This window comes from Eucyclogobius newberryi, unplaced genomic scaffold, assembly GCF_026437365.1.
Source record: "Eucyclogobius newberryi isolate DKJ021-1_F unplaced genomic scaffold, fEucNew1.0.hap1 SCAF_15, whole genome shotgun sequence".
NCBI lineage: Eukaryota > Metazoa > Chordata > Actinopteri > Gobiiformes > Gobiidae > Eucyclogobius > Eucyclogobius newberryi.
In genome coordinates this window covers 22,908,920-22,920,018 of record NW_027315779.1, presented here as the reverse complement: position 1 = coordinate 22,920,018, position 11,099 = coordinate 22,908,920, and the positions used below count along the sequence as shown (strand labels likewise).

Genomic DNA, 11,099 nt, shown 5'->3' with positions numbered 1-11,099 from the left:
AAGTGTAGTGTTGAACTATATACATTTAACCTAACAATTTACTGCAATGACTGATCGAGACTCAAATAATTTTAAAACCAACTTGAACGCTTTATTTTAGAGGTAAAACCCTGTCTTTCCCGGTGCAGTCGTGGTTAGAGATGTCACTTGGCGCTGTTGTGATTTTTTCCCGTTTCCCACGCCAAACTCAGTCCAGTTATTTACAGCGCCTCCCTCTGCTTTAAATCATCATTTAAATGGACTGATGCTTTTCAAGGAAAATGGCGGGTGCATTTCCTCCACATCAAAGTTGGAGTGACATCAGATTCACATGTAGGAATTTTGTCATGAGGTCTATGTAATTATACACTGATTTATAATAAGGTCACTGAAATGTAGTTTTATAGTTATCCTCTTGAAACTCTTGAACAACTTCAACTCTTCTTTGAAAGAGTGTTTTGTAGAGTAAACTTTTGTTACAGTATTTGTGTAAATGGCACCGCTGGAAGATCTATATTAAACAAAAAACAATTTAGGAACATACTCTATCTCTATCTGAGAGATTAAAATTGCAATGCTTTCTGGGTTGAGACATGTCCCTGGTGGTCTAGTGGTTAGGATTCGGCGCTCTCACCGCCGCGGCCCGGGTTCGATTCCCGGTCAGGGAACTACGTTTTTTCAAAAAAGTGGAATTCTCAATTGTGGAGGAACATTTCAGCAGCTCTTCACCGTGGATCTGTTATATTGGCTCTTCACTGACCACACTTTAATCAGTTTGTTAAACGGCTTTCATTAAACTGTTTTGGTCTGCAGCATCTTGACCTTCTCTCCACAACCGGAGTTTCCCTGAACACAGCTCTTATATTAAAGGTGCACTGCGTGTGGGGGGGTCCCCCACCTGCTTGTTCTTTCAGATGTTACTTCGTTGCCTGTTTCCATTATATTGCATTAAACACCACTCCCAGTGGGCCTTTGCTGTTTAAATAAAGGTCAATAAATAAATAAATAAATAAATAATCTCCATAGAGACAAGCTACCACGCTACCACGTCTGTGGAGGGGCGAGCCTGCCCATATAATGTATGTTTTTAAAAGGCATTTTTTGTTTTAGCTATAAAAGCACCTATAATCAAATAAATGCGGTAGACACATTTAATGCCATACTGTGGAACATTCCAGGCAAAGCAATAACATCTCCATGAAGATAAGCCGGTGGCAGAACCCATATTAGAAAAGTTACATATTATTGTGCACTTCTAAGATTCACGTTCACATGGCACCACCTGTTCTCCTTTGCCAGTACTTTAGTGACATCTAGTGGTCGACAACCGCCATTACAGAAGATTGTAATGGCAATGATTTGTATTAAGTCATTGCGTTGTTTCTGTATAAGTCTTTGAGTGTCTTTGGTGTAGTGTTATTATTATTATTATTATTATTATTATTATTATTATTATTGGCTCGAGCAATGCGACGAGTCTTTGTTCTTGCCAGGTTTCTTATTATTATTATTATTATTCATGGTCATTTTGCCATGCAAAATTTTTGGCCTAGGCACATGAAACTTGGAACATTGATAGAGCTACCTTTGACCTCTGACCTTTGATGAGTAAAACACACCTTGCAGCATCGCTGTATGATAAACAGGAAGTCAGCCATGTTTGTTCTTCTGTATCTACCTCTGTATCTACCTGCGTTGCACCAATGAAATTTCCCCATGTGGGACAATAAAGGAATATCTTATCTTATCTTATCTTGTTACATGGGTATTAATTATTTCCAATCAGAACAGTGAGTGAAATATGAGCTCAGTAAATCAATTCCATTAGGTGTGACTTGTCCTTGAAAAACAAGGAAATCAAGCCTTTTTTTTAGGGATAAAGATATTCCTTTATTGTCCCACATGGGAAAATTTCATTGGTGCAACGCAGGTAGATACAGAGGTAGATACAGAAGAACGGATCACTTATAGGAAGTCTGAAAAACACTTTCAGTAGAAGATCTCCTATAAATAAATAAAAACTCCCATAGACAAATAAATAAATACATAAATACCATTGCATGTGATCACGACAGTAATTGCACATGAATATGTGTCACGACAGCACATAGATTGCACATGAATTGCACATGAATTCCAACAGCAATTGCACATATGACGGAATTGCACATCAGTATTAGGTTAGGTCAGTATTGCGAGTGTTCAGTACTAACAGTTTTTGTTATACAGTCTGACAGCAGCAGGAAGGAAAGACCTACGGAACCTTTCCTTCACACAGCGAGGGTGGATCAGTCTCTCACTGAAGCTGCTCTCCAGAGCGGACAGAGTGTCCTGCAGGGGGCGACACTCATGGTCCAGCATAGATGTGAATCTAGCCAGGACCCTCCTGTCCCCCACCTCCTGCACCGAGTCCAGAGCACAGCCCAGGACGGAGCTGGACTTCTTGATGACTTTGTCCAGCCTCTTCCTCTCCCTCTCTGTGATGCTGCTGCTCCAGCAGGCCACACCATACAGGAGCTGATGCCACCACAGAGTCATAGAAGGTCTTCAGGAGTGGCCCTGTCACTCCAAAAGACCTGAGTCTCCTCAGGAGGTAGAGCCGACTCTGGCTCTTCCTGTACAGTGCGTCCGTGTTATGAGTCCAGTCCAGTTTGTGGTTCAGATGAACACCCAGGTACTTGTATGAGTCCACTCTCTCAATGTCCCGTCCCTGGATGTTCACTGGTGAGGGGGCAGTGGGGTGGCGTCTGCGGAAATCCACCACCATCTCCTTGGTCTTCCCCGCGTTGATGAGGAGGTGGTTCCGCTGACACCAGTCCACAAAGTCCTGCGCCAGTCCTCTGTACTCCGCGTCATCGTCGTCCGTGATGAGTCCGATGATGGCAGAGTCGTCAGAGAACTTCTGCAGGACACAGCTGTCCGTGTCGTGTCTGAAGTCTGCAGTGTAAAGGGTGAAGAGAAAGGGCGCGAGGACAGTGCCCTGGGGCGCCCCCACACTGCAGGTCCGAGTGTCAGACACACAGTCCCGGGCTCTCACAAACTGGGCTCGGTCTGTGAGGTAGTCCAGGATCCACTCTGCCAGGTCATACTCCACACCATCGTCTCCAGCTTGTCCCTCAGGAGCAGCGGCTGGATGGTGTTGAAGGCGCTGGAAAGATTGAAGAACAGAATCCTCACAGAGCTGCCAGGCTTTTCCAGGTGAGAGAGAGAGCGGTGCAGCAGGGAGATGACGGTGTCCTCCACTCCGATGCCAGACCGATATGCAAACTGCAGCGGGTCCATGGCTGAGCTCACGGTGGAGCGGAGGTGGTCCAGGACTAGCCGCTCCAGTGTCTTCATCAGGTGGGACGTGAGAGCCACCGGCCTGAAGCTGTTGAGGTCTTTGGGGCACGGTGTCTTAGGCACAGGTACCAGACAGGAGGTCTTCCAGAGCTTCAGGCTCATGTTGAAGACATGCTCCATAACTCCACACAGTTCATCTGCGCAGGACTTAAGGAGCCTGGGGCTGATGCCGTCAGGTCCTGCTGCCTTCCTCACTTTAATCCTCTTCAGCTCACTCCTCACCTGTGCTGCTGTGACAGTCAGTGGTTGGCAGGGGGGCCGTGTGCTGGGGGGATGGGTGAGTCCAGGCGAAGTGGGGAGCTGATGGTCCGGGGCAGATAAGCGAAGAGGAACAGATGCAGGGCATTGTCCAGCTGTGGAAGAGGGAGCATGCAGCTGTGCAGGGGGAGGGGCGGGTGACCTATCAAACCTCAAGAAGTGAGCATTTAAATCATTCACCCACTGTAGATCCCCCTCTGTCTGGGCAGGGGGGATTTTGAAGCCCAAGATGGTTTTCAGGCTCCTCCACACTCCCTGAATGTTCTTTTGCTGCAGCTGCTCCTCCATCCTCCTCTTGTAGCCGGCCTCAGCCTGCCTGATCTTCCTCCTCAGCTCCTTCTGCACAGTCCTCAGCTCCTCCTTGTTCCCTGACCTGAAGGCTCTCTTTTTCTCCTTCAGCAGAGCCTTCAGTTCACGGTTAATCCATGGCTTGTTGTTTGGAAAACACCGCACCGTCCGGGAGGGAACAATGTTCTCAAAACAGAAGTTGATGTAGTCCGTGATGCACTCTGTGATGGTGTTGATGTCCTCCCCATGTGTGTCATAAAGCTCAGTCCAGACAGTGGTGCTGAAGCAGTCCCTCAGAGCCTCCTCGCTCTCAGCAGACCACATCCTCACATCCTCACCTATCCTTAGGTTATGCGGAGAACCTAAGGAATACCAACATTTAAAAAAATATTTATTACATTTCAATGTCTTTAGGTGCAAAAAGTTTTGTTTTGAGCTCGATCAGACAAAAAACCTAGGACAAGTATGACTATGAAAAAAAAAGTCAAATGAGGCGGTGCAGCGCCCCCTACCCATTGTGTGAAAAACACAACGTCTGATTTGTTTGAAACTCATGGGTTATATTCTCCTCGAGACGCCATGAAAAAAGTGCATTGCAGATACAGTATTGTGTATTTTTCACTGTTGGCCAGAAGAGGCGTAATGAATGCCTTCACTTCCTCTTTTATTTTGATGGGACATTTCCTCTCGTGCCGTGGTCTTAACATTATTCTTTAGGCTTTATTCTTAAGACTTTATTCTTAAGACTTTATTCTTTAGGCTTTATTCTTTAGACTTTATTCTTTAGGCTTTATTCTTTAGACTTTATTCTTTAGACTTTATTCTTTAGACTTTATTCTTTAGGCTTTATTCTTTAGGCTTTATTCTTTAGACTTTATTCTTTAGACTTTATTCTTTAGACTTTATTCTTTAGGCTTTATTCTTTAGACTTTATTGTTTAAGCTTTATTCTTTCTGCCACAACTCGGGTATTTTTGACCCCCTGAACATCAATAATAAAGTCTGGTGGTAATGCAACACTTGGATGCCAACCGCCATGAAACAACAACAACAACAACAACAACAACAACAACAACAACAACAACAACAACAACAACAACAACAACGAAAAGTCCTGGGTCACCGAGTCACCTTTTTCCCTACTCAGGTCTGCGTTCAGCACGATCTTGCAATTTGTCAGGACAAACTACTATTTGAATCGCAGACTACTACTATGTCACATAGTGCACAAGTAAAATAAATGTCTATGAGCAAAACATATGAATTGATAGGCTAGTGAGGCAGTGAGTTTTAAATGAGGGGGATTCACTATTATTACAGCTAATTAGAATTTCCATATAAAATCCATCCTCCTTTTTATTGCAGATGGTAACAGCATCAAATGAACCGAGATGCTGCCAAACTTCACTGTTTATACAAAGTACGTAAGATAAATTGATATAATCCTGTTCACAGGGGAAATCCCCTTAGTCAGCCGCAGAAGGCCCAACATAGAAAAACAAAACCACAAAAGTATGAAGGGGATTATCAGACAGTGAAGATAACTGCAGTGTACGACCATCACATCAAACTTACTCTTTCTGCGAGGCGTAAATATGCTGCATCATATCCGTGACAGGAAAAGAAACCAAAGGAAAATGTATAGACAGTGGAATTTTGTTTTTAGGGCATTGTGTAGTCTTTGACGTGGGGGATGAGCTTAGTTGCTGCATCTTCCGGTTCCCTTGAGCATTTTCTTTGCCAACACAAGTAATTTACTGCTGTCACTTTATTCATCTGAGAAGCTGTTGTCACTTTGATAAGTCTAACCTGTGGAGAAATCTATTCAAATTTAATTACTGTGCCGACACAGCTTCAATCTAAAGCAGTTTCACCATTTTGTAAGTAATTGTATTCCAAAATGGAAGTGCAGAAAAACAATAGGCGTCTATAAATATATATTGATTTGTAGGGCTAAAATAACGTAGAGGAAATTGAAGACTTGCATTGTTTATTTATATCAGAGCTGCCCAAATGGGAAGTTGTGGAGAATATTAGTCTTCTTTATTTCTTCAATATTAAAGCTCCACTTTTTTGCACTGGCCTTTATTTAGCTGGGAGCTGAGTCGCAGTTTATATAATAAATGTTTGTGTTTTCATATTTAATAGTTTGTAATAGCTCGCTCTGGTTTTCACATTGTAATTAATCATTCCATGTGTGAAGCGTTTTGGGCAGCGCTGGTTGTTGTAAGTGTACCATATAAACAAGTTTGACCTTGACCATCTAAGTTTCCCTTTTTTAGTCTTTAGAGATTTGTCCAAGAGTTGTTTGTATATTGGTTTTGTCTATAAAAGTAAATTCTGACACTTGTATTAGATATAGACCGTTTTAGTCCTGATTTCGTTTGGAGTGAGTAATAGTTTTGACCCATTTTTGAGTTAGTAGTACTCTCTCATTCTTTAAAATGTGTACATAAGCCAAATAAAGTCATAGTTATACTTCTTGAAGTTTGATAAACACTGCTGTGTATTGTTCACGGCACCAGTACAATGTTATGAATAAATGCATTGGTCATGTATATAATGGCAGGGAAAACGAGCTAATGCAGGGATACTCTCCGAGGGACAGTGCCAGGGGTGCAAAGGCTACTTGTCTGCATGCCATGTGGCGACATTTTGGCTAGCTAAAAGGCCAGGAGACTTGGCCTTTTCATTTTGTCAAAGACTCCAAATTATTTGTGTGTCAGTCAAATGGCTAAAGGGGGTCAACATGACGGCACTGAGTCTAGATAGATTTCCACTCCACATAATGGGTGCTTCTGATCTGAGTGGTGCAACTGACATGCTGCTCCAGTCTAATCTGTACATTGTAATTGTGACAACACCAGAGCAGATTTTTCTTAGTGAAATTATTTTTGTATAACTAACTCAGCGTGGTATAAACTAAAGTGCAGAACATCATCAGAATCAGTTTTATTGCCATTATCAGAGAACAATTCACAAACTGGGAACTTGCTTTGCCAAGGTGCCACACAAACAGTGTATAATAATAATAATAATAACAATAGTAAAAAGTAAGGGCATGCAAAATAAAATGTGAGTGATTTAAATACAATATACAACTGTATCAGAACGATGCAATCATGAGGCATTCAATGGCTTGTAAACAGTCCTTTAATACACTTCAGTCAGTTCAGTCTTTCAGTTCGACCTTATACCCAGAGCCAGTGATGATATATGCATTGGTCTTTGTGGTGGATGAAACCGAAACACTTCAGTTCCCACAATACCCAGTAGTAAGCAAAAAATGGTGTTCTCCTGCAGCTGCACACTATGAGCTAAAACCTGCCCGTACCCTCCTGTTTACTCACCCTGTACTTTACCAGTGGTTTGCTAAAAAAAAAAAAGAAAAGAAACACATTGCATGAGATAGGATGTTCTTTCAAAAATAATATATGTAGAAACACATTTTGGCACCCATCCGTCCTGAGCAATAACAAACATTAAGAGCCTGGTGAAAACAGATGTAGGCCCTGATGCCCATTTCACCTTTCAGAGTGACTGCTTAGAGCTGAGCCTGATTATGAGCTGAGAGTGACAGGCATGAACAATGGCCTGTGTCAGTTTCACTCCACAGATGAAGCACTGATGGCTCGCACAGCATCTGCTCAGGAGGTAAAACATGCGTCATTCCATCCCCGTGCCCAGCTCTTGTTCATGACTAATGAGACTACTTTAAAATACTATTATATCTAACAGATTTACATACTTTTGGCAGCTGGGGAAAAGGCAATCACAGTGGATGACACAAAAGGACTGGCCCGGCACCATAACTGACAGACAAAAAATGGATAATCCTTGAAAATAGATACAGTTGACAGACATTGGACTAAATTGGACTTTTATTTTGGAGACTTTATGCGCCTTAACTTTATTTTCTTTGGATGCCTCACTTTCCAAATGTCTTATTTTGTTTGTTTCTTTTTTTGTTTTAATAAAAAAAACTATAAGAGCCGTTTTTTAATCTACTTTTCCCTTTTTATATACAAGCAAATTTGCACTCTCAGTCACAAATAACGTACACACTCAGTCGTTACCTTGAGTTATCTCCCGCTCCAACATTTGAACACAATATCTCAGTGTCTGCAAAAACAGAACAGTTAGAATAAACGACCTCTCAATAACAAATGCCTCACCTCTGACTTTTAACACATTAAAGTTGAGTTTGTGTGACATTTACTTTCAGCGATGATTGATTACGGTGCAATCATTGTAGCGTAATCAAACCATACGTTCCGAAATGATGCGTGTAGATCTCGATAGCACTTAATGGCGGCCCCAGCTGCCCCTGAAGAGAATCTCAGCGGGTTGACAGCGTGCATTTAGAGCTGATGGCGCTAGTGTAACATCACATCCATTCGTGTCACTAAACTATCCCTTAAAGCTTGTAATTTCGGTCGCAGTGTTAAGCCATTAATATGCCGCCGGGGCCGTCTGGGGACATGTTGAAGCCACTGGTGCGTTGAGAATAGAAAACTGTCCATTCATCTGAGCGTGTCGCGTGATAGGCTGACAGCCGTAGTGCCAAACATTTACATAAGTTCTTTTCAGGTCAGTGCGAGCTTCAGAATGTGCAGAGGACTCATATTGACAAGGCTGGTTTGTGAGACGCTCCGATTCCCCCTCAGGTTCCACTATCAGACAGATCTCAACGGGAAACAGCTGCCTGGGCCCCACACTGAAGGACACAATTACTCCTTCGTTGAGCAAGGTTAATGGTTTTGGGACACATTTCGGGTCAGACTTTTATTATAACTTGATTAGATGCGTCGTGCTCTGTTTGAGGAATGAATAAGTTGTGTTTTATATTGCGGATAGTGTTAATTAGTGCAATAAATGCAACTTTTGGTGTAGATTTCAATACCACAATGATAATTAAAGATGACATGTCCAACACGAATCAATATTATTTCTTTATTAAACACTGAGGATCTCTCTGATTCTCTCTGAAGCTCAAGATCATTCTAAAAGGAAAATAATAATTTAGTGTCAATTTGTATCTGATTTTTGATACTTTTGACCCTAATTCCGGATGTGTGCTCAAATTTATGCTCAGTTCCACAGATTTAAAATATTTGTACTTGAAAAAAAGGTTTAGAAAGGACTTTATGCTGCTTTTACTGCAGATAACTATATATTTCAATCCCTCTGAGCTCCTTTAGATGCATACTTACACTTCTCAAAGCAAAGAGTGGCGCTGAATACAGTATTTTTCATATTCAAATGTATTAAGGCTTCTAGAATAAGGTGCATTCTTTATTTTGCATCATATTTTGAACGTGAACTTTCAATGGCGGTACAGGATGAGAAATGATTTTACATGCCAGCAATCTTTACAGCTCAAGTCGAGATGAAAGGGTTGATGCAATAAGGCTTGTAGTAACGTTTTCCGCAAACCGAGACGTCTTCATGCCGTCGCCTTTGTCAGGGAGAAGCATTTCCACTTTGCTTCATTCTAATGAGTTACATTGGTGCAAAGTGCAGGCGTCTGGAAGCATCAGCGCTGGGACTGTTTGATGTTGTACCTCGAGCTAGCAAGGCCAACAAATTGTTTTTTATTACATCATGTTGTTTAACGCCACGTTTTGAAGGCCGGGCATCATGTCTGCTTCCTGTGCACGACATTCTGACTCAAGCTGTTTTTTTTTCTTATTCATTTAGACCTGTCAATCACTTCTTTAGTTATAAACCGTTTTATTGTGTGCAAGCGACATGGATTGTATTTTATAGGCTAAACTGAGAAAAGCATATTAAATGAGTACTGTAATTGGTGAAGGAAATAGCTTTTGCAGCTGCTGACACATTTGCACTGTATTAGCATTTGAATTATTGTTTTATGTTGGACTAGAACCACTTTATTTGATGCATTCACAATGTTTTCTTGGGACCAACTCAAAGACGACACAAAAAGAATGGCTGAATTGAATTTGCACTTATTTTAGATTTTCCAGAACGTTCCAAGTGGGTCCAAGTGTCCCTTTTATTCATTTTAAGCTTATTTTATACATACATACATTAATTTTATTCCTGTGACATATTCTCCTGACTCTTTTTGTGAGGTTTCAGTATTGAATCATAAGATCTTCAAGCTCCTGACAGAAATTAGCCCCAGAATGAAAGAATATTATTTCCTTTTGTCAGCCGAATGCTAAAATCCAAATGTTTTTGTTTGTTCCAGGTAATGAATGTCCAAGAAACGTCCTCCAGCTCCAGCGTTCGCTCTGATTCCTGGAAGAAGGTGCGCTGATAACACAGGCGACATGTAACCCCGGCACAGTGATGAAATGCACTCTGGGTAATTGAGGTGCTGTCCCACTCTAGATCACTATCAGTCCCAACTCAAATGATGTGCATTGTTCCTTTCGGCTGTTTTTTTTTTTTTTTTTTCAAAGTCTCCAGCTATTACAAATTGTCCCTATTAGTATTTGAAAATAAGCTTTGGAGCATCATTTCAGTGCATCGGTTTGGTGCTCGAGGCGAGAGGATCCTGAACAAATGTGCTCTTTATCTTATGTTTGTTATTTACAGTCTGATGGATTTTTTTTTTTTTACTAAATATCAGAAACAAACAGAAATTGGTATGCAAACCAACCGACATTGGAACACCGGGAAAGCACCATTGCCATTCTCAGACGTGGAAAACAATAAGGTAAGTGCACAGGATTTATTTATTTTTATTATGTCCATTCTCTTGCAAAAAGTACAATGTTTTCTTGTTTTTAAGATACTTCAAAGAATGTCTGGGAGAGGCAGTAATGTACTCAAAATTGGAAGTTGCAACAAAGGCAAAACCTGTTACAAAATTGTCACAGGGGGATAACAATTGGCAAGAAAATATAGGTGATTTTACTCCATGATGCAGTTTGAAATTGAACAATGGCGCCTTTTGTTTATTCACTGAAATGGCAAAGGGTGTTCCAAAAAGCACATCGTACATACTGTGTTGTAAGCCCCAAAAAACTTTGCGAGCTTGTCAGACTGTAGAACACCACTGTACATATGGAAAACAGGCCAGAGATGAGACGACAATCCCCCAGACTCCATGAACTTTTGCCTTTGCTGTCTTTTTTTTTTTTTGTGTGCAAAGGAATCAAAGTGTACGGGGAGGATAGTGCCACTCCGGATCGCCTGCTGCTGCGCTGACTGAGGCCTGGACACACTCTCACACATAAAAAACATGAGAACGCGTGGGGT

General features: G+C 41.6%; 1 non-coding gene across 1 annotated transcript; it reads left to right on the top strand.

The window, feature by feature from the left end:
- Positions 1-575: 575 nt before the first annotated feature.
- On the top strand, positions 576-647 carry trnae-cuc (transfer RNA glutamic acid (anticodon CUC)). The gene has a single exon. It is a non-coding gene; the product is annotated as a tRNA-Glu (tRNA).
- The last annotated feature ends 10,452 nt before the right edge of the window (positions 648-11,099 follow it).